Source organism: Oncorhynchus kisutch, linkage group LG12 (genome assembly GCF_002021735.2).
Source record: "Oncorhynchus kisutch isolate 150728-3 linkage group LG12, Okis_V2, whole genome shotgun sequence".
Lineage (NCBI taxonomy): Eukaryota > Metazoa > Chordata > Actinopteri > Salmoniformes > Salmonidae > Oncorhynchus > Oncorhynchus kisutch.
In genome coordinates this window covers 39,431,286-39,456,864 of record NC_034185.2, presented here as the reverse complement: position 1 = coordinate 39,456,864, position 25,579 = coordinate 39,431,286, and the positions used below count along the sequence as shown (strand labels likewise).

Below are 25,579 nucleotides of genomic sequence, written 5' to 3'. Positions count from 1 at the left end.
TAGTTGTCTAAGGTGCAACGGGTCAGCACCTCAGGAGTAAATGTCAGTTGGCTTTTCATAGCCGATCATTCAGAGTTTCTCTACCGCTCCAGCTGTCTCTAGAGAGTTGAAAACAGCAGGTCTAGGACAGGTAGCACGTCTGGTGAACAGGTCAGGGTTCCATAGCCGCAGGGAGAACAGTTGAAACTGGAGCAGCAGCATGGCCATGTGGACTGGGGACAGCAAGGAGTCATAGGTCTAAGGCCTCAGGTCCTGAGAGAGAGAGAGAGAGAGAGAGAGAGAGAGAGAGAGAGAGAGAGAGAGAGAGAGAGAGAGAGAGAGAGAGAGAGAGAGAGAGAGAGAGAGAGAGAGAGAGAGAGAGAGAGAGAGAGAGAGAGAGAGAGAGAGAGAGGAGAGAGAGAGAGAGAGAGAGAGAGAGAGAGAGAGAGAGAGAGAGAGAGAGAGAGAGAGAGAGAGAGAGAGAGAGAGAGAGAGAGAGAGAGAGAGAGAGAGAGAGAGAGAGAGAGAGAGAGAGAGAGAGAGAGAGAGAGAGAGAGAGAGAGAGAGAGAGAGAGAGAGAGAGAGATACTTAAATTGACACAGGACACAGGATAAGACTGGAGAAATACTCCAGATATAACAGACTGACCCTAGCCCCCCAACACATTAACTACTGCAGCATAAATACCGGAGGCTGAGACAGGATTCAAGCCAATGAGCTTCAGCCCCTTGCATTTGAATGACAGCCTGCAAGAGGCCTGTCCAGCTTTATCCAATGAGGTTGCAGGGCGGGGCCAATGGCTCAGTGGACACATCAAAGAGAGAGAGAGCAATGATGTGGTGCACATATCTGCACATAACCTTTGGCTTGTGAGTGCTACTTTAGAACTACTGGCTAAAAAGTATGTAAACCTACCGGAGAATCTCTTTAAGATAAGAGAAAGGAATCTCCTTTGTTGTCCACTCTAATGGTCCACTTGCAACTTCGGGATTTGGTGGAGGTCTATATGGGGTTGAGATGGCTGTGAGAGGTAGAGGATGGCAGCCATGCTTGATGTTAAATACTTGGTGTATAGTGTGATTACACCAGACAAACTACAGGCTACTGAAAGTCTGAAAAAGAGAGGGCGCGAGAGGGGGGGGGGGCTGAGATTTATCTGGAATATAATAGCGAGAAATGTACATTTACATTGGCCATATAAATGAACAAATGACATTAGCAGGCATTAGATCCCTGTTCTACTCTGAATATGATTATAATACATTGTAGACCTGTAATGCCTCAGGATCCAGTAGCTTTGGTGGAGGCTGCCTCTGTTTTGCTCTGTAGCTCTTGGATTCATGGACGTTTCTCAGAAGGATTCCTCTTGTCCGGTTGGAAAATCAGCAGTTAATGCTTTTAGACATGAAGGCTACCAGTGGGAATGGGATGGAGGGAAGGCAGGGTAGGAGGAATTGAAAGATGGTGGAGTGTAGTGTGAGAGGGGTCGCAAATGAAATACAGAGAGAGGGGAGACAGAAATATAAAGAGGTAAAGACAGAAATATAAAGAGGGAAAGAGAGATAGAAAGAGAGAGATAAAATGTACCAGACAAAAGACTTTGCATTCCCATGGCGTTTACATTAGAGTTTTAATCTCACATAGAAGAGAGCTTGAGAGTTACTACTTGTTGTTTAAGGGCAGAACATGTTCCCTTTGATGGGAGCAGCTTGGCTCAGGCACTGAGTGCTGTTTCCTTTGCTCATAACCAGCGCTATTGTTTGAGTCTAATCAGGATCAACGGTTTTATGGGACTTAACCCTTGTGTCGTCTTAAAATTCTGTTTCCTCCCCTTGTCCTGAGGGTCAAACATGACCCACCTTCGCTAAACCCCTAAAATAAAGCTGCTTAATTGAATTTGAAACCCCAAATCTATTTTGCAGGAAGAAACAACCTGTCATTCATCACAAACTTTGTGAATATGTGGGTTTTCCCTCTTCACAGTGCAGAAGGACTGCGTTTAATCAGTGGACACCACTAATTTTTATTACAACACACCTGTCATAATTGTTTTCTTTACTAAAGCAGAGGTTTATTATTATTATTGCTAAAGGTACTGCATAGGTGTAAACACAATTTTTTTTGCAAGAGATAGCACTTTATAGCCTAAGAAAGTAGCAGAAATGTGCAGGAAGTAGTTTTGAATGCATTTAACTGAAGGGAAACAATAACAGTCTTGACCTTTTTTGGCAACATAATGACATATTCTTATATACTGTACAATGAGGAATTCAACTACAGAATACTAGTCTTCTCCCATTTTTTGAACCATTGCCCCCACCCACAAGGTGTAAAATAAGATAATAGATACAAAACAAAAACATAAAACATAACATAAATCAATCAACTCTAATTAGCACATGTAGGACAGTATGCAAGAGTGTATGCATGGACTTTGTAGATGTATTTCTCACATGTGCAGCATATAGTATTTGTTTTATCCTCCTCTTGCCTGCCCCAGCTTCAGCCTCAGGTGGATCAGGCCAATAGTCTGCTCCAGGAACACCCTTCTCTTGTTCCGCTTATCAGGCATCCAGGTAGGGTTGATCTTGTTCCATATCACGAAGGCATTGTATGAGGACACATCAATGATGTTATGGAAGATGACCAGGGGCCAGCGGGCAGTCATCCTCCTGCAGCTGTAAGTTCCAATCACCTTGTCCAGGTTGTCCACGCCTCCTTTGTTGTGGTTGTAGTCCAGGATGATGGCTGGCTTCCTGTCCTCACGATCACTGATCACAGCCATTCTGTGCAGTGTGCTCAGGAGGACCACATTCTTGTTCCTCTTTGGGAGGTAATAAACTAGAGTGGTGGTGGGAGTGAAGGAAAACTTTGATGAGAAGGCTTCTCTCCCCCTTATTGTGAGGAGTGCAGGGGGGAGCTCAGGCTTGTTCTTCCTCTTCAGGAGCTGCTGGATGAGTTCAGAAATTGTCACACGTGACAATGTACCCCCTCAGTCCATCTGTCACATCAAGCACAACCCGCATCCCCTGGTTCTTCTCCGGGCCTCCACTCGGTCGGCTTCCCTGTTTAGACTTGCATCTTCCAAGCATAGCTGGATTGTGCATCACAGGCCACCCATATCTTGATGCAATACTTTGCTGGCTTGCTGGGCATATACTTATCACATTTCATTTCAAGACCCAAGTGCAGACTGTGTTGAAGTAACAATGTTTATTACAACAACAGGGGCTAGGAAAGGACAGGTCAAGGCAGGCAGGGGACAGTTATCCAGAGTAGGGGGAAAGGAACTGGACGGCAGGCAGGCTCAGGGGCAGGCAGAGTGGAAGGCAGGCGGGCTCAGAGTCAGGACAGGCAATGGTCAAAACCAGGACTGCGAGAAAAGAGAGATGGGGAAAAGCAGGAGCTGAGAAACAAACGGCTTGTTTACTTGACAAACAAGACAAACTGGAAACAGACAAACAGAGAACACAGGTATAAGTACCCAGGGGATAATGGGGAGAATGGGCGACACCTGGAGGGGGTGGAGACAAACACAAGGAAAGGTAAAACAGATCAGGGTGTGACAATACTACCGGAAAGAACAGCAACCCTTTGACAAAAGAGATTAGTATCAGTAATTAGTATCAGTGTCACAGAAAACAATCACATAAATCAATGATATTACAGCAATACATAATAAACAGTGAAAATCACTTACATTACAGATATGAAAGTAAAAATGTATCTCTGAATGGAACCAGTTGCTCATCCACTGTTACTTCAGGCCCAGGGTTGTAGAGGTATGGCAGACGCTCCACCCACTACTCCCAGTCCTCTCTTATGGCCGCCAGTTTGTCTCTCACATATCTTTCAGATTGTTTTTATTTTATTTCACCTTTATTTAACCAGGTAACTGCAACCTGGCCAAGATAAAGCAAAGCAGTGCGACAAAAACAACAACACAGAGTTACACATGGGATAAACAAACGTACAGTCTATAACACAGTAGAAATGTATATGTACAGTGTGTCACGTTTGTTGAAAGGTGGATTGGACCAAGGTACAGCGTGGTAGGTGTACATTTTTCCTTTATTTTAAATGACACTGAAAAAACAACAAAATACAAAAACGAACGTAAAGCTACATGCAGTGCAGAAAGCAACTACACACAAACATAGTCAAGATCCCACAAACTAAAGGTGGAAAAAAAGGCTGCCTAAGTATAGACTATAGACTAACTATAGAACTACTAACTATAGACAGCTGCCTCTGATTGGGAACCATACCCGGCCAACAAAGAAATAGAAAAACTAGAATGCCCACCCAAATCACACCCTGACCTAACCAAATAGAGAAATAAAAAGGCTCTCTAAGGTCAGGGAATGACAGTGTGCAAATGTAGTAAGATTAGGGGAGGTAAGGCAATAAATAGGCCATATAGGCAAAATAATTACAATTTACCATTAAGTAGAGATACTGGGGTGCAAAAGAGCAAAAAAAAGTTACAATATGGGGATGAGGTAGTTGGGTGGGCTATTTACAGATGGCCTGTGTACAGGTGTAGTGATCGGTGAGCTGCTCTGACAGCTGATGAAGTTAGTGAGAGAGATATAAGTCTCCAGCTTCAATGATGTTTGCAATTCGTTCCAATCATTGGCAGCAGAGAACTGGAAGGAAAGGCGGCCAAAGGAAGTGTTGACTTTGGGGATGACAAGTGAAAAATTCCTTCTGGAGCACGTGCTACGGGGGGGGGGGGGGGGGGGGTGTTGCTATGGTGACAAGTAAGCTAAGTGAGATAACTGCGATAAGGTGGGGCTTTACCTAGCAAAGACTTATAGATGACCTCGAGCCAGTGGGTTTGGCGACAAATATGTAGCGAGGATCAGCCAAAGAGAGCATGCAGGTTGCAGTTGTGGGTAGTATATGGGGCTTTGGTGACAAAACGGATGGCACTGTGATAGACTACATCCAATTTGCTGAGTAGAGTTTTGGAGGCTATTTTGTGACATCGCTGAAGTCAAGGATCGGTAGGATAGTCATTTTTAAGAGGGTATATTTGGCAGAATGAGTGAAGGAGGCTTTGTTGCGAAATAGGAAGCCAATTCTAGATGTAATTTTGGATTGGAGATGCTTAATGTGTGTCTGGAAGGAGAGTTTACAATCTAACCAGACACCTAGGTATTTGTAGTTGTCCATATTTTCGGATCCATCCAAGTCGGAACCATCCAGAGTAGTGATGCTAGTCAGGCGGGCCGGGTGCACCCAGCAATTGGTTGAATAGCATGCATTTAGTTTTACTAGCATTTAAAAGCAGTTGGAGGCCACGGAAAGAGTGTTGTATGGCATTGAAGCTCGTTTGGAGGTTTTCTAGCGCAGGGGTTCCGCTAGCGGAACACCTCGACAACATTCCGCAGAAAAGGCAGCGCACGAAATTCAAAAATATTTTTTTTAAATATGTAACTTTCACACATTAACAAGTCCAATAAAGCAAATGAAAGATAAACATCTTGTTAATCTACCTATCGTGTCCGATTTCAAAAATGCTTTACAGCTAAAGCACAACATATGATTATGTTAGATCACAGCCAAGCCGAAAAAAAACATAGCCATTTTTCCAGCCAAAGATAGGAGTCACAAAAAGCAGAAATATAGATAAAATTAATCACTAACCTTTGATGATCTTCATCAGATGACACTCATAGGACATCATGTTACACAATAGATGTATGTTTTGTTCGATAATGTGCTTATTTATATCCAAAAATCTCAGTTTACATTGGCGCCTTACGTGCAGTAATGTTTTGATTCCAAAACATTCAGTGATTTTAGCAGAAATACTCATAATAAACATTGATAAAAGATACTAGTGTTATTCACAGAATAAAAGACAGACTTCTCCTTAATGCAACCGCTGTGTCAGATTTCAAAAAAACTTTACGGAAAAAGCATAATCTGAGAACGGCGCTCAGAACCCAAAACAGCCAGAGGAATAGCCGCCATTTTGGAATCAACAAAGTTAGAATCAACACCATAAATATTCACTTACCTTTGATGATCTTCATCAGAAGGCACTCACAGGAATCCCAGTTCGACAATAAATGACTGATTTGTTCCATAAAGTTCCATCATTTATGTCCAAATTGCAACATCTTCATGAGACGTGAGCATTTCATCCAGACAAAAACTCGAAAAGTTCCATTACAGTCCTTTATAAACATGTCAAACCATGCATGGAATCAATCGATAGGATGTTTTAATATAAAACATCAATAATGTTCCAACCGGAGAATTCCTTTGTCTTCAGAAAAGGCACTGGAACGAGAGGAAACTCTGTCGGTAGCGTGTGTCATGAGACCGAGGCACTATGCCAGGCCACTGACTCAAACAGGTCTCATGAGCCCCTTCTTTATAGTAGAATCCTCATTCAACTTTCAAAAGACAGTTGACATCTAGTGGAAGCCGTAGGAAGTGCAACCTCATCCATATCTCAATGTGTACTTCCTGATTGTATTTTTCTCAGGTTTTCGCCTGCCATATCAGTTTGTTATACTCACAGACATCATTCAAACAGTTGTGGAAACTTCAGAGTGTTTTCTATCCAATACTAATAATAATATGCATATATTAGCATCTGGGACAGAGTAGGAGGCAGTTCCCTCTGGGCATGCTATTCATCCAAAAGTGAAAATGCTGCCCCCTATCCCAAAATGGTTTTAACACAGTGTCCAAAGAAGGGCCTGATGTATACAGAATGGTGTTATCTGCGTAGAGGTGGATCAGAGAATCACCAGCAGCAAGGGCGACATTGATGTATACAGAGAAAAGAGTCGGCCTGAGAATTGAACACTGTGGCACCCCCATAGAGACTGCCAGAGGTCCGGACAACAGGCCCTTCAATTTGACACACTGAACTCTGTCAGAGAAGTAGTTGGTGAACCAGGCGAGGCAGTCATTTGAGAAACAAAGGCTATTGAGTCTGCCGATAAGAATAGGATGATTGACAGAATGGAAAGCTTTGGCCAGGTCGATGTAGACGGCTGCACAGTAGTCTTTTATCGATGGCGGTTTATTGATGGCGTTTAGGACCTTGAGCGTGGCTAAGGTTCCCCCATGACCAGCTCAGAAACCAGATTACATAGTGGGTTTCGAAATGGTCGGTGATCTGTTTGTTGACTTGGCTTTCGAAGATTTTAGAAAGGCAGGGCAGGATGGATATAGGTATATAACAGTTTGGGTCTAGAGTGTCTCCCCCTTTGAAGAGGGGATGACCGTGACAGCTTTCCAATCTTTGGGGATCTCAAAAGATACGAAAGAGAGGTTGAACAGGCTGTTAATAGGGGTTGCAACAATTTCAGCGGATCATTTTAGAAAGAGAGTGTCCAGATTGTCTAGCCCAGCTGATTTGTAGGGATCCAGATTTTGCAGCTCTTTCAGAACATCAGCTGTCTGGATTTGGTGAAGGAGAAGCGGGGGGGGGGGGGGGGGGGGGGCTTGGGCAATTTTCTGCGTCCCCGAGGCCATGAGTGCACGTAAAGTCCATGGAGAAAAAGAGCACCTCCTCCCAGCTGCCCACTGTACTGAGGCTAGGAAACACTGTACCACCGATAAAGGTGGTGGAAATTATGGCCAGCCGTAGGAAAATGCTTACTGAAATGATCGATTATCGTAGATTTATCGGTGGTACAGTGTTTCCTAGCCTCAGTACAGTGGGCAGCTGGGAGGAGGTGCTCTTTTTCTCCATGGACTTTACGCGCACTCATGGCTTCAGCAAAGAGAGAACTGGGGAGACTGTCATCTGCAGCACCTTTATAGCCTCTGACTGCACTCCCCATTAGTAAATAATGCTTTCAAGAAATGTTGTATATTTTTTCTGTGAACATTTTCTGTCATGTTTGGGGTCGTAGAGGGGAGACGCTGCACAGGCACAATAAAGTTTTAGTTTTGTCTGAGTTCAATCAGTAGCACACATATTCTCAATTTCTCATTGCGTGTGTGTGTATCTTTGTAGTTTTTGTGGTGTGTAAATTATTTTAGAACTGCCGGGTCAAAAATGACCCTAAGACAATCTTTGTACCCTGGTGGTGTACAGCTTTCATGGAAATATAAACAAAGGCAATGTTTCACTTTTTTTATTGTTAGGGCCACTCTAGGAAAAGCAATCATTTAGCGGGTTTTCGCTGCTGTCATTTTTTACTCTTAAGCCAACACAAGGGATAATTGGGGATTTTGGCAATGGTACACTTTATCTACTTCCCCAGAGACAGATGAACACACACACACACACACACACACACACACACACACACACACACACACACACACACACACACACACACACACACACACACACACACACACACACACTTTTCTGAGCTTTCCTTGAGCCCTCACTAACAGTAGCTGGTACAGTTACTGTAGGAGAAATGATCTGATCAGACAGAGCCTTATCCTACTCTCCCTGCCCTGTCTTTATGGATCCAAACCATTAAATGATGAAGAGGTCATTATGTCAACTCAACATCAATAGATTGTCCAGTCTGGCCCCAGGCAGCCTAGGGCATAGAGCAAAGCCTCAACAGTGTGAGTATGTGGGTGTTTTATCTTAAAAGTTGACCCAAAAAGCTTTGGATGTGATAGCAGTTTAATTTTCATCATCCTAATCATCGTCCTCCTCATCATCTTCTTTATAAAACTCACTGTATAACCCAGCCCAGGATCTCTAGCAGAGCACCGCATCATTAGCATAAAGATAGGAGGCCTGTTTCTTCATGCATGGCCTGGAACATGCCTTTGATATTCTACTGGATGCTGAATCTGTATTCATAATTCAACGCAGCTGGGTTTGAGGGTTAGCTTTTAGCTGCATTAAATTGGGGCCTCCCACTCAAATCAAAATAATCAAATCAAAGTTTATTGATCTTGTACACAGATTTGCTCCAAAAGTGCAGCAATATCTAACAATACAACAAACAAAAAGTAAAACTAATGTAAAAAAATATCAGAACGAGCAATTTCAGAGTCCGGAATATAAATATACAGTGGGGCAAAAAAAGTATTTAGTCAGCCACCAATTGTGGAAGTTCTCCCACTTAAAAATATGAGAGAGGCCTGCAATTTTCATCAAAGGTACACTTCAACTATGACAGACAAAATTAGAAAAAAAAATCCAGAAAATCACATTGTAGGATTTTTAATGAATTTATTTGCAAATTATGGTGGAAAATAAGTATTTGGTCAAAAACAAACGTTTATCTCAATACTTTGTTATCTACCCTTTGTTGGGAATGACAGAGGTAAAACGTTTTCTGTAAGTCTTCACAAAGTTTTCACACACTGTTGCTGGTATTTTGGCCCATTCCTCCATGCAGATCTCCTCTCCTCTATGTTTTGGGGCTGTTGCTGGGCAACACGGACTTTCAACTCCCTCCAAAAATGTTCTATGGGGTTGAGATCTGGAGACTGGCTAGGCCACTCCAGGACCTTGAAATGCTTCTTACGAAGCCACTCCTTCGTTGCCCGGGCGGTGTGTTTGGGATCATTGTTATACTGAAAGACCCAGCCACGTTTCATCTTCAATGTCCTTGCTGATGGAAGGAGGTTTTCACTCAAAATCTCACGATACATGTCCCCATTCATTATTTCCTTTACACGGATCAGTCGTCCTGGTCCCTTTTTAGAAAAACAACCCCAAAGCATGATGTTTCCACCACCATGCTTCACAGTAGGTATGGTGTTCTTTGGATGCAACTCAGCATTCTTTGTCCTCCAAACACGACGAGTGGAGTTTTTACCACAAAGTTATATTTTAGTTTCATCTGACCATATGACATTCTACCAATCTTCTTCTGGATCATCCAAATGCTCTCTAGCAAACTTTAGACGGGCCTGGACATGTACCGGCTTAAGCAGGGGGACACGTCTGGCACTGCAGGATTTGACTCCCTGGCGTGGTAGTGTGTTACTGATGGTAGGCTTTGGTACTTTGGTCCCAGCTCTCTGCAGGTCATTCACTAGGTCCTCCCGTGTGGTTTTGGGATTTTTGCTCACTGTTCTTGTGCTCATTTTGACCCCACGGGGTGAGATCTTGCGTGGAGCCCCGGATCGAGGGAGATTATCAGTGGTCTTGTATATCTTCCATTTCCTAATAATTGCTCCCACAGTTGATTTCTTCAAACCAAGCTGCTTACCAGCTCTTTGGTCTTGGCCATGGTGGAGTTTGGAGTGGGACTGTTTGAGGTTGTGGACAGGTGTCTTTTATACTGATAAAAGGTTCAAACAGGTGCCATTAATACAGGTAACGAGTGGAGGACAGAGTAGCCTCTTAAAGAAGAAGTTACAGATCTGTGAGAGCCAGAAATCTTGCTTGTTTGTAGGTGACCAAATACTTATTTTCCACCATAATTTGCAAATAAATTCAGTAAAAATCCTACAATGTGATTTTCTGGATTTTTTTCCCTCATTTTGTCTGTCATTGTTGAAGTGTACCTATGATGAAAATTACAGGCCTCTCTCATCTATTTAAGTGGGAGAACTTGCACAATTGGTGGCTGACTAAATACTTTTTTGCCCCACTGTATATACTGTATATATACCACCATGCAGCCATCTCTTCCAGCTAGAATACTGGTGTGTATTTGGGCCTCTAGTTAACAGCAGTTGGAGTGTTGGTAAGTGATTTGTGCTTTAAAAACAGACAAGTCTGAGGATGCAGATCTAAAAATGAATTCACATAACTCTCTCTCTGTTTCTAAACTTTCTGCCCAATTCAGGCAGAAGAACCGTCATAGAGATAATACATAGGGCATATAGACTGACTTTTTCATGAGAGGCACTCCAAGCAACATGTTAAAAATTTATTGATTTTTTCATGACTTTTTCATTTGCTTACATATTACATATTCTCTTCATTACATAGCATATTGTACCTGTCAGCCAGGCCTACTGTGGTTACACTTAAAGTCCCATCTTACCTCTCACTGAAAGCCTTGTCTTGATTCCTGCCCTCTCCCGCTGTGGTTGACCCCAGTGGCTAGTTGCTGGCCACTGTGAGGTAACTTCCTGAAAGTCCCCGCATCACTTCCCTGATTACCCCGGCCTGTGGTTGAGTTGCAGGAAACGAGGGCACTCATGTGACTGTTTGTTATGACGGGGTTTAATTTAGTGAGTGTTCTCGTTAACTCAGCGCCCCTGCGTCCAGTTCATGGAGAGAATGATATTCCTGTCAGACTAACCAAACCAGAATATCCAAGCTCCAGGAAATATGCTGGTTTGTCATAGGGCTTTGCAACTGTGAGATGTTTACTACAGGCATCTGTAGACTACATAGAGACTGGATTGTTTTTCACTTCCAAAATATTCCTGGCTGGTTGCACACTGTTCTCTAAGGTTGGAGGGCTGCCCTAGAGAGATATTCTCCAAAATCTCAGCACATTGAAGAAATGGAAGAAGAAATGTATTCCTAGATAATGCTGAAGGCAAGAAATTCCTGCACCTTAGATTCTTTTTTCCCCCCACACAGCGTTACTGAAGGCAGTGGTTTCAGGTACTTGTGACTACGAAGTTCCTCATTGCATTTCTCACTGTGGATTATTCATTGCTGTTTTTATTCGTTTTTGTTTAACAAACACTGACAGACAGTGTCATTTCTGAGGGGAATGTTTCGTCCTCTTTTCTACTGTGCATGCCTACTCCTTTCGTGATGGCGCCGACAGAGATGGTCGCATCGCTTTGCGTTCTTAAGACATTATGCAGTATTTTTTTGATGTATTCTTTCTTACACTGTTACCCCAGGAAATTGGGCTGGCAAAATTCTGGATCATTGCTACTCTAACTTCGGCGACGCACACAACGCCCTCCCTCATCCTCCTTTCGGCAAATCTGACCACATCTCCATTTTGTTGCTACCAGCCTATAGACAGAAACTTAAAACAGGAAATGCCCGTGTTCAGGTCTGTTCAACGCTGGTCCGACCATTCTGATTCCACGCTTAAAGATTGCTTTGATCACCTGTTCACCCATCACGTTCCACCCATAAGGCCTAAGAGAGCGTTTTTGGTCATTGACTGTAGGAAAGGGCTACTAACAAGGTCTTCCCACTAGCATGTCTGATAGCATTTTCCACCTCCGGTACCAGAAAGGTATAAGGTCGATATCATATATGTTTGATGGTGACACATTGCAATAGTTTCAGCAAATCGCCCCCAAAATTGCTATACCATAGAGCAAATTATTTGGGTATCTGCAAGTAAGTCATTTTATTGAATCTAAGATGATGTTCCCTCCACAGAACCCAATACAAACCCCAGTCAGGACCCCAGTGGGTAAAATCAGTGGGGAACCCAAGCCATGAACCCAAGCCATGCCATGCCATATAGCAACCTACGATATGTTGTGATAATTGCATTATTTGCTCTATAACCCATTCGTTTATATGCCACAAATTCAACTACACATATGTTTGTTTCATCACAAAACCAGAGAGCAATATCAGTCCGGTGAAGACCACCAAGCAAATATTGCATATTGCATGACCCACAGCATGGTCAAGCAAGTACATTTTCACAAATTAATTAAGAGTGAGAAGCTAAAATGTTTTGAGTCAGTAAGTATTCAACCCCGTTGTTATGGCAAGCCTAAATTTGCTTAACACATAATCACATAATAAGTTGCATGGACTAACTCTGTTTGCAATAATGGTGTTTAAAAATATTTTTTAATGACTACCTTATCTCTGTACCCCACACATACACTGCACGACTGATGTCCCTCAGTCGTGCAGTGAATTTCAAACACAGATTCAACAACAAAGGGAGATTTTCCATTGCCTAGCAAAGAAAGGCACCTATTGGTTGATGGGTAAGAAGAAGAAAAGACAGACATTGATTATCCCTTTGAGCATGGTGAAGTTATTAATTACACTTGAGATGATGAATCAATACACCCAGTCACTACAAAGATACAGGGGTCCTTCCTAACTGAGTTGCCGGAGAGGAAGAAAACCACTCAGGGATTTCACCATGAGGCCAAAAGTGACTTTAAAAAAGTTAGAGTTCAATGGCTGTGATAGGAGGAAACTGAAGATGGATCAAACAACACTGTAGTTACTCCACAATACTAACCTAATTGACAGAGTGAAAAGAAGGAAGCCTGTACAGAATAAAAATATTCCAAAACATGCATCCTGTTTGAAACATGACAATTAAGTAATACTGCAAAAAATGTAGCAAACCATTAACTTTTTGTCCTGAATAGAAAGTGTTATGTTTGGGGCAAATACAACACAATACATTTCTGAGTACCACTCTCCATATTTTCAATCATAGTGGTGGCTGCATCATGGTATGTGTGTGCTTGTTATCATTAAGGACTGGGGAGGTTTTCAGGATAAAAAATAAACAGAATGGCGCTAAGCACAGACAAAATCCTAGAGGAAAACCTGGTTCAGTCTGATTTCCACCAGACACTGGGAGATGAATTCACATTTCAGCAGGACAATAACCTAAAACACAAGGCCAAATATACACTGGAGTTGTTTACCAAGACAACATTGAGTGTTCCTGAGTGGCCTAGTTACAGTTGTGGCTTTCTAGCAATTAAAAGAAGAATGTGCAAATATTGTACAATTCAGGTGTGCAAAGCTCTTAGAGACGTACCCAGAAAGACTCACAGCTGTTATTGCTGCCAAAGGTGCTTCTACAAATGATTGACGCAGGGGTGTGAAGACTTACAGTATGTAAATTATATATTTGTGTATTTAAATTTCAATAAATGTTAAACATTTCTAAAAACATGTTTTCATGTTGTCATTATGGGGTATTATGCGGTATTGTGTGTAGAAAAATATATTTAATCCATTTTGAATTCAGGCTATAACACAACAAAATGTGGAATATGTCAAGGGGTATGAATCATTTCTGAAGGCATTTTATATGTAAAAGCTTTCATGACCAAAAGTATGCGGAGACCTGCTCGTCTCATTCCAAAATAATGGGCATTAATATGGAGTTGGTCCCCCCTCTTTTGGGAAGGCTTTCCACTACATTAGTGATGTCGGGTACTGATGTTGGGAGATTAGGCCTGGCTCGCAGTCAGCGTTCCAATTCATCCAAAAGGTCTGTGCAGGCCAGTCAAATTCTTCCACAGCAACCACGACAAACCATTTCTGTATGGATCTCACTTTGTGCATTGGGGCATTGTCATGCTGAAACAGGAAAGGGCCTTCCCCAAACTGTTGCCACGAAGTTGGAAGTACAGAAATGTCTAGAATTTCATTGTATGATGTAGTTTTAAGATTTCCCTTCCCTGGAACTAAGGGGCCTAGCCTGAACCATGAAAAACAGCCCCACACCATTATTCCTCCACCACCAAACTTTACAGTTGGCACTATGCATTGGGGCAGGTAGCGTTCTCCTGGCATCCACCAAACCCAAATTCGTCCGTCGGACTGCCAGATGGTGAAGCCTGATTCATCACTCCAGAGAACGCGTTTCCACAGCTCCAGAGTCCAATGCTCCACAGCCCAACGGTGGCGAGATTTACACCACTCCAGCCAATGCTTAAATCAAATCAAATGTATTTGTCACATACACATGGTTAGCAGATGTTAATGCGAGTGTAGCGAAATGCTTGTGCTTCTAGTTCCGACAATGCAGTAATAACCAACGAGTAATCTAACTAACAATTCCAAAACTACTACCTTATACACACAAGTGTAAAGGGACAAAGAAAATGTACATAAAGATATATGAATGAGTGATGGTACAGAGCGGCATAGGCAAGATGCAGTAGATGGTATTGAGTACAGTATACGAGTATATACATATGAGATGAGTAATGTAGGGTATGTAAACAAAGTGGCATAGTTTAAAGTGGCTAGTGATACATGTACTACATAAAGATGCAGTAGATTATATAGAGTACAGTATATACGTATACATATGAGATGAATAATGTAGGGTATGTAAACATTATATTAAGTAGCATTGTTTAAAGTGGCTAGTGATATATTTTACATCAATTCCCATCAATTCCCATTATTAAAGTGGCTGGAGTTGAGTCAGTGTGTTGGCAGCAGCCACTCAATGTTAGTGGTGGCTGTTTAACAGTCTGATGGCCTTGAGATAGAAGCTGTTTTTCAGTCTCTCGGTCCCAGCTTTGATGCACCTGTACTGACCTCGCCTTCTGGATGATAGCGGGGTGAACAGGCAGTGGCTCGGGTGGTTGTTGTCCTTGATGATCTTTATGGCCTTCCTGTGACATCGGGTGGTGTAGGTGTCCTGGAGGGCAGGTAGTTTGTGCAGACCTCACTACCCTCTGGAGAGCCTTACGGTTGTGGGCGGAGCAGTTGCCTTACCAGGCGGTGATACAGCCTGACAGGATGCTCTCGAAGTTTGTGAGTGAGTGCTTTTGGTGACAAGACGAATTTCTTCAGCCTCCTGAGGTTGAAGAGGCGCTGCTGTGCCTTCTTCACGATGCTGTCTGTGTGGGTGGACCAATTCAGTTTGTCTGTGATGTGTACGCTGAGGAACTTAAAACTTACTACCCTCTCCACTACTCCACTACTGTCCCATCGATGTGGATAGGGGGGTGTTCCCTCTGCTGTTTCCTGAAGTCCACACTTAGCATTGCGTATGGTGATCTTAGGCTTGTGTGCGGCTACTCAGCAATGGAAACTAACTTCATGAAGCTCCCATGGGCAGTTTGGAACTCGGTAGGGAGTATTGCAACCGAGGACAGATTATTTTTACACGCTACGCGGTACTGCACTCAGCGGTCCCATTCTATGAGCTTGTGTAGCCTACCACTTTGCGGCTGAGCCGTTGTTGCTCCTAGACATTTCCACTTCACAATAACAGCACTTACAATTGACCGGGACAGCTCTAGCAGGGCAGAAATTTGATGAACTGACTTGTTGGAAAGGTGACATCCTATGACGGTGCCACATTGAAAGTAACTGAGTTCTTCAGTAAGGCTAATCTACTGCCAACGTTTGCCTATGGAGATTACATGGCTATGTGTTCGATTTTATACACCTGTCAGCAACGAATCCACTAATTTGAAGGGGTGACCACATACTTTTGTGTACTTCTCGCTAACACTTGTTAGGGGTTCAAGCAGCGAAGCTGGTGAAACGCTTTTGTATTTCTTCTCAGACATTATTATTATTAGTAGTATTATAACAATTCTGCCACTTTGGTGAAAGAATAATTAAATACCCATCAGATAATGAGACCTAGAAGGATGCTTTGGCCACACCCTCTCATGAACTTGATATCTATTGAAGGTCTTTCAACACAATATTTTCAGACACGGATTAGTATTGTAATAAAACACGTTGTTAACACTGTTAAGAGTCAACATATGCTAGCACATTCGGATCGACCACACAGTGGTGCTATAAAGGGGCACATGTTTATCTCTCTTGATCTGTTTGTCTCCAAATTATGAAATTTGGCACACATGCTCAGGGATATGAGTATGGTTCATTTTAGACGCATGGTGGAAGGACAAAACCATTTATGCAAGCTCATTGGCTCATAGAGGCCATATCGTTTGAGCTAGAGGCCTGGAACATGCGTTTAAAGACATGGGTTCATAGATGATAAATATAAACTGATGTGCCAATTAGTCCAGTGGTTCGGGAGAAGATGGCATTTAAAGTAGTCAACATCATTGAAAATTGTCAAAAATACCTAATCGATCTGTTCTATGTTGAGTTCTGATATTAGGCAAGTGTGGTAAGGATAACAGAAGTAGCTCCTCCTAAGGCAATGTGTCCAATATGTCCTGATGGTAGCTCGATGGGGCCAAAACTTGAACCCTGGCATTACTGCTCGCAGCTATATTGTTTGATCCCATTTCCGACTCTCCACAGCCTAGGGATAGTATAGTGAAGTATCAGCAGATAATTCTGACTTGTAACATTGGACAGCAGAAGTTTTTTTAGGGTGAAGATAAGAAACTTTTGCAGTTTGATTGCATAGTTCTATCTGCTTAATCGACCATGTACGATTCTGTGAAAGCTGCTTCGACATATGTTCCCTCTCTGCAGTTAACTCCACACCAGATGGCCTCAGTGCCTCACACAGCAAGAAAGCAAACACTAATTGGAGTTTAATCAAGACTGCAGTCTAGTCTAATTCAGTTCACAATCAAATCACTTTAGATCAGCTCGAAAGAGTGCAGCAGTCAGAGAAAAGCTGACTCAATGCGGTAAGTATATTGCACTTATTTTTTACTTTAATTACCTTATTTGCTGGTGGATGTTCTTGATTGTACTTGTGTGGGAAGGATAGTTTAATTATGTGCATCATTAATCAGATAAAAATGTGTTCATGGAAGTGTCATTAACTGATGGCGTTAATGACCATAATGCGTTGAGGACCATAATGATCATCATTGATAATTTGCTGTGTAAATCTAATTAATACTGAAGAGTTTTAATGTCAACAAGTGTTTTTTATTTTTATTGTCATGTTATTTGCATCGGGTTTCATTTGGCACGTAAAGAATAATTACTCTCTATGAGTGGCTCTATGAGTGGCTGTGGGATATTGCAGGCGAAAGCCTATGAGTGGGAACCCTTTGAATAACCCTTTTCGGTTCCAAGTAGAACCCTTTTTTATTCCAGGTAGAACCCTATTGGGTTTCATGCAGAATCCTTTCCCCAGAGGGTTCTACATGGAACCCAAAAGATTTCTACCTGGAATCAAAAAGGATTCTACTTGGAACCAAAAAGAGTTCATCTATGGGGACAGCTGAAGAACCCTGTTGGAACCCTTTTTTCTAAGAGTATATAAGAGATGCTGTTTCATCTTAGGAGAAACACCCACTCATGCAAACAAACACACATAAAGGCTTTGAAAATTAGTGAGCATACAATAGCATTATCTGCAGTCTCTGTACAGCACCTTATCCTGTAGTGCCAGACCCGATCTCTCAAGTCATAGATAAAACAAATTATTGAAAGAAACACTGGTGAATTATGTAATATGTCATCATCTCTGAAAGTGAGGGTGTGTGTGTTGGTGTGATGTGATGTGAGGTCGCAACGATCCTCTGCTCTTCAATAATGCAACTCTCAGAGTTGAGCTTGGGCTTTAGGCCTACATGCTCAGTGGAGTGCTGAATACAGGATGGGAAACCTTGAGTAGGCTACCTCCCCTTTCCCCTCCCCTGTCCAGGAAATACATTACTTAGTGCTGAGCGTTTAGTGCTTTTTGAGGTCAATTCAGTTTGGGTTCGATTATAATTTTTTTAAATCACGGTTTTCGATTTCGGTTTTTGATTAAAATGAAGGAAAAAGGTTTTTGATTAAAGAAAATTAACATTAATAAATGCACTATGCATTATGTGGGTTGAATGTCCCACAGAATAAAACAAATAAAACTGTAACGGTTCTCTTGAGGTGAAGGAGAGTCGGACCAAAATGCAGCGTGTAGATTGCGATCCATGTTTAATAAACAAACGTAAACCACGAATCAATATTTAAACACTACAAAACAAAGAACGTAACGAAAACCGAATCAGCCTATACTTGTGTAAACTAACACAGCGCCAGGAACAACGACACTAAGGACAATCACCCACGACACACTCAAAGAATATGGCTGCCTAAATATGGTTCCCAATCAGAGACAACGATAAACACCTGCCTCTGATTGAGAACCACTTCAGACAGCCATAGACTTAACTGGAACACCCCACTAAGCTACAATCCCAATGCATACACACCACATACAAAAACCCATGCCACACCCTGGCCTGACCAAATAAATGAAGATAAACACAAAATACTTCGACCAGGGCTTGACAAAAACAGTGACTGCCCATTACAGATGATCACTTATTAACCATCATTTATTCACATTACTTTATTTTAATAAAATATTTCAGTAATTGTGTATATTACATTTGTTTTATTTGAGGACTTTATTATTTCATTCCCAGTCACCATCTCATCTCTGTCGAGCTGCTGCCTATGCTGTCTGGCAAAATCACTATTTTGTAAATAAGGCATACTTTTATGACTGCTTAATACTATCAATCACTTAAATCATGCCTTTTCAGGTAGAGATACCCCGTGAAACAAAAGCTGCTCTATATAGCACCTCACGATCGTGCATTCTTCTCTCTTACATGGCAGTCATAAAAGAAACACTGACGGACAAGTAGATGCGCAATGGATTGTGGTCATTGTAGTTAATTACTACATCCCACAGGTCAGACTGGATCTGATTTATCTCTCGAGAAACTGTGCGATTTGCACATTGAGTTCACAGAAGAAGAAAAAATACGAAATGGAATTCAAATAATTGAACCAAATTTGGTCAATTAGTTGTTTAGAAATACGAAAAATAAGTGGAATTTCAGTTAACCGCTCAGCACTAACAGCACTAAATATTACATCACTTCCCCTGAAAATGACCTATAGCTATTCCTCCAACTGGAGTGAGGTGTTATCAAAGGGATGAAGCAAAGGCCATGATCAGGCTGACCCAACTGTTTTTATTCAACACATTACATAACTATATGATAATTTATTTTACATGAAAAAGAGGGAAACGAAGCGGTCTTCTGGTCAGACTCCGGAGACGGGCACATCGTGCACCACTCCCTAGCATTCTTCTTGCCAATGTCCAGTCTCTTGACAACAAGGTTGATGAAATCCGAGCAAGGGTAGCATTCCAGAGGGACATCAGAGACTTTAACGTTCTCTGCTTCACGGAAACATGGCTAACTGGAGAGACGCAATCCGAAGCGGTGCAGCCAGCGGGTTTCTCCACGCATCGCGCGGACAGAAACGAACATCTTTCTGGTAAGAAGAGGGGCGGGGGCGTATGCCTTATGGCCAACGTGACATGGTGTGATGAAAGAAACATACAGGAACTCAAATCCTTCTGTTCACCTGATTTAGAATTCCTCACAATCAAATGTAGACCGCATTATCTACCAAGAGAATTCTCTTCGATTATAATCACAGCCGTATATATCCCCCCCAAGCAGACACATCGATGGCTCTGAACGAACTTTATTTAACTCTCTGCAAACTGGAAACGATTTATCCGGAGGCTGCATTCATTGTAGCTGGGGATTTTAACAAGGCTAATCTGAAAACAAGACTCCCTAAATTTTATCAGCATATCGATTGCGCAACCAGGGGTGGAAAGACCCTGGATCATTGTTACTCTAACTTCCACGACGCATATAAGGCCCTGCCCCGCCCGCCTTTCAGAAAAGCTGACCACGACTCCATTTTGTTGATCCCTGCCTACAGACAGAAACTAAAACAAGAAGCTCCCACGCTGAGGTCTGTCCAACGCTGGTCCGACCAAGCTGACTCCACACTCCAAGACTGCTTCCATCACGCGGACTGGGAGATGTTTCGTATTGCATCAGCCAACAACATTGACGAATACGCTGATTCGGTGTGCGAGTTCATTAGAACGTGCGTTGAAGATGTCGTTCCCATAGCAACAATTAAAACATTCCCCAACCAGAAACCGTGGATTGATGACAGCATTCGTGTGGAACTGAAGGCGCGAACCACTGCTTTTAATCAGGGCAAGGTGTCTGGTAACATGACTGAATACAAACAGTGCAGCTATTCCCTCCGCAAGGCTATCAAACAAGCTAAGCGCCAGTACAGAGACAAAGTAGAATCTCAATTCAACGGCTCAGACACAAGAGGCATGTGGCAGGGTCTTCAGTCAATCACGGACTACAGGAAGAAACCCAGCCCAGTCACGGACCAGGATGTCTTGCTCCCAGGCAGACTAAACAACTTTTTTGCCCGCTTTGAGGACAATACAGTGCCACTGACACGGCCTGCAACGAAAACATGCGGTCTCTCCTTCACTGCAGCCGAAGTGAGTAAGACATTTAAACGTGTTAACCCTCGCAAGGCTGCAGGCACAGACGGCATCCCCAGCCGCGCCCTCAGAGCATGCGCAGACCAGCTGGCCGGTGTGTTTACGGACATATTCAACCAATCCCTATACCAGTCTGCTGTTCCCACATGCTTCAAGAGGGCCACCATTGTTCCTGTTCCCAAGAAAGCTAAGGTAACTGAGCTAAACGACTACCGCCCCGTAGCACTCACATCCGTCATCATGAAGTGCTTTGAGAGACTAGTCAAGGACCATATCACCTCCACCCTACCTGACACCCTTGACCCACTCCAATTTGCTTACCGCCCAAATAGGTCCACAGACGATGCAATCTCAACCACACTGCACACTGCCCTAACCCATCTGGACAAGAGGAATACCTATGTGAGAATGCTGTTCATCGACTACAGCTCGGCATTCAACACCATAGTACCCTCCAAGCTCGTCATCAAGCTCGAGACCCTGGGTCTCGACCCCGCCCTGTGCAACTGGGTACTGGACTTCCTGACGGGCCGCCCCCAGGTGGTGAGGGTAGGCAACAACACCTCCTCCCCGCTGATCCTCAACACTGGGGCCCCACAAGGGTGCGTTCTGAGCCCTCTCCTGTACTCCCTGTTCACCCACGACTGCGTGGCCACGCACGCCTCCAACTCAATCATCAAGTTTGCGGACGACACAACAGTGGTAGGCTTGATTACCAACAACGACGAGACGGCCTACAGGGAGGAGGTGAGGGCCCTCGGAGTGTGGTGTCAGGAAAATAACCTCACACTCAACGTCAACAAAACTAAGGAGATGATTGTGGACTTCAGGAAACAGCAGAGGGAACACCCCCCCATCCACATCGATGGAACAGTAGTGGAGAGGGTAGCAAGTTTTAAGTTCCTCGGCATACACATCACAGACAAACTGAATTGGTCCACTCACACAGACAGCATCGTGAGGAAGGCGCAGCAGCGCCTCTTCAACCTCAGGAGGCTGAAGAAATTCGGCTTGTCACCAAAAGCACTCACAAACTTCTACAGATGCACAATCGAGAGCATCCTGGCGGGCTGTATCACCGCCTGGTATGGCAACTGCACCGCCCTCAACCGTAAGGCTCTCCAGAGGGTAGTGAGGTCTGCACAACGCATCACCGGGGGCAAACTACCTGCCCTCCAGGACACCTACACCACCCGATGCTACAGGAAGGCCATAAAGATCATCAAGGACATCAACCACCCGAGCCACTGCCTGTTCACCCCGCTGTCATCCAGAAGGCGAGGTCAGTACAGGTGCATCAAAGCTGGGACCGAGAGACTGAAAAACAGCTTCTATCTCAAGGCCATCAGACTGTTAAACAGCCACCACTAACATTGAGTGGCTACTGCCAACACACTGTCAATGACACTGACTCTACTCCAGCCACTTTAATCATGGGAATTGATGGGAAATGATGTAAATATATCACTAGCCACTTTAAACAATGCTACCTTATATAATGTTACTTACCCTACATTATTCATCTCATATGCATACGTAGATACTGTACTCTATATCATCGACTGCATCCTTATGTAATACATGTATCACAAGCCACTTTAACTATGCCACTTGGTTTACATACTCATCTCATATGTATATACTGTACTCGATATCCTCTACTCTATCTTGCCTATGCTGCTCTGTACCATCACTCATTCATATATCCTTATGTACATATTCTTTATCCCCTTACACTGTGTATAAGACAGTAGTTTTTTTGGGAATTGTTAGTTAGATTACTTGTTCGTTATTACTGCATTGTCGGAACTAGAAGCACAAGCATTTCGCTACACTCGCATTAACATCTGCTAACCATGTGTATGTGACAAATACATTTTATTTTATTTTATTTTATTTTATGCGTTTGAAACTTGAACAGGACATCAAATGAAGTAGGTGTTAAGTTTGAAAGGATCTTCCGAGCAGATGTTAAGTATAAACTCTCAGAGAGAATACTATAAGGAGCTCTTAATTATAGATACTTTATACCTCAAAGCTGCTCTCTGTGATTGAGACAGAGAGTGCTGTAGCTACATAATTTATCTCAGCCTAGATGTTTTCATCATCTGTGTATATGGCAATAGTTAGGAGGAATCATGTGATATGGCTAGGACCGCAGTATGCCGCTCACCCTTCTAGTCGCCCTGGTTTCACAGCAGATCATGGGATTAACATCTCGTTTTTAATTGAGCTCTTAGTCCCTCTTAAAAAATGTTATGTATTGGTAACACTGGTGCTCCCAAAAAAGTGCAGATCACAACATACAATTCAGGGGCACCAGAAGATTTAATTGACTGAGATATAGCATATTGGGCCTATATGAATTCTACTTTTGAAGCACATGCTAGGTTACTACATTGTATAAAACACCACAAAACCTACCACACAAGGCAAAACATTCCATTACACCATAGCCTACTTGTCAACAGTATGTTTATGTTAAATACTGTAAAATTTTCTGAAATTGACCATATTCAATTATCATTGCAATTGCTAACACATTGATGTCAGACATGCCCCTTCCCCAATGCTTTGTTGCTGATGACCGGGATGAATGCAGGAGCAGATTTCAGGAGCAGGACAAGACACCCTCTTTTTGACTGATGACTGACATAAGGGCATGTACGTGATAGGCCTGTCTGGCTTATATGATTCTGATGGTCATAATGCTTCTTGACAACAACAAAGGATTTAAGAAACACACTTTCAAATGAAAGGAAACTTCTTGGCAGGGGAAAAAACACATTTGACTACTGTAAATGTGGGTTTTGACACTCTTATGTAGGTGTCATAACCAGCCATAAAATCACACAATATATGTCTCAACAAGTGTAAATATATGCATCATGACAGTGTTATGACAGGTTATTGCATGCTAGGACCTCTGTTATGACATATTATAACATGGTTATGACCATGTTATAAAGTGTTATGATGCAAGCTGTCAAGTAAAGTGTTACCACAAAGTCATTGTAGCCATTTCACTTCCCCTGTGAGATGAGCAGGGGCTGGGGCTCGTTTGGCTTTGCTGTACCGCAGCCAAAGCCTGCCAGCAGCCTACCTACCAAGTGTTGCACTGTGTCCATTACATTGTTTAAAAAAACACATCACCGATCTTTCAACAGTTATCCATATTACCGGAGCTTCATCTTATTCTTTCTAACTCTTCCTATGGTGGAATTGCAAGTTCAATTTATAGAAGATGCCAACACGTTGGGTCCTTTAACCGAATCCCTCTGAAAGACACACATACAAAACAGTACACATATACAGCTACACTGGGTGCCAGGGGATGTTCTAAGTCCACAACAATACTTAACCCTTGTGTTGTCTTAAGGTTCAAAAATGACCCGCCACAATGTTTAACAGCAGAGAAAATCCCCTAAATGATCTTTTTTCAACTTGAAATTTGATTAATTTTCCTAGAGTGACCCCAACATTAGAAAAAGTGAAACATTGCCTTTGTTCATATTTCCATGAAAGCTGTACACCACCAGGGTACAAAGATTGTCTTTGGGTCATTTTTGACCCGGCGGTTATCAATCATTTACACACCACAAAAACACAAAGACACACACACACACATTCACACATACACAAACACACACACTGAGAAATTGAGATTATGTGTGCTACTGATTGAACTCAGCCAGCAGCTCCTGATGAGGAAGATCACCATGGTCGGCACAGTTAGAAAGAACAAGCCGAGCTCCCCCCTGCACTCCTCGCAATTAGGGGGAGAGAGGCCTTCTCATCAGTTTGCCTTCACCCCAACCATCACTCTAGTTTCTTTACCCCCCAAAGAGGAACAAGAATGTGGTCCTCCTGAGCACACTGCACAAAATGGCTGAGATCAGTGATCGTGAGGACAGGAAGCCAGCCATCATCCTGGACTATAACCACAACAAAGGAGGTGTGGACAACCTGGACAAGGTGATTGGAACTTACAGCTGCAGGAGGATGACCTCAGTTCATCACACAGACAGGAATAAAGAACTCTTCGAGAAGAAGATTATCGACTCATGGTGTGATTGTGATAACATACAGAAACTCAAGTCCTTTTGTTCACCCAACCTAGAATACAATCACATGCCAAGGGAATTATCTATGATTTTAGTCACGTCCATGTACAGTAAGGGAAACAAGTATTTGATCCCCTGCTGATTTTGTACGTTTGCCCACTGACAAAGAAATGATCAGTCTATAATTTTAATGGCAGGTTTATTTGAACAGTGAGAGACAGAATAACAACAACAAAAATCCAGAAAAACACATGTCAAAAATGGTATAAATTGATTTGCATTTTAATGAGGGAAATAAGTATTTGACCCCTCTGCAAAACATGACTTAGTACTTGGTGGCAAAACCCTTGTTGGTAATCACAGAGGTCAGACGTTTCTTGTAGTTGGCCACCAGGTTGGTACACATCTCAGGAGGGATTTGTGACTATAGCTCAGCCTTCAACACCATAGTACCCTCCAAGCTCATCATTAAGTTTGGGGCCCTGGGTCTGAACACCGCCCTGTGCAACTGGGTCCTTGACTTCCCGACAGGCCGCCCCCAGGTGGTGAAGGTAGAGACAACACTTCCACTTCGCTGATCATCAACAGAGGGGGCCCACAAGGGTGCATGCTCAGCACCCTCCTGTACTCCCTGTTCACCCATGACTGCGTGGCCACGTACACCTCCAACTCAACCCTGCACC

At 42.9% G+C, this 25,579-nt stretch overlaps 1 protein-coding gene across 9 annotated transcripts in view; it reads left to right on the top strand.

Annotated features, from left to right (window-relative positions):
• The window catches only part of LOC109900988 (otoferlin), a 132,758-nt gene that overhangs the window by 14,598 nt on the left and 92,581 nt on the right, over positions 1-25,579 (top strand). The window lies entirely within an intron of this gene.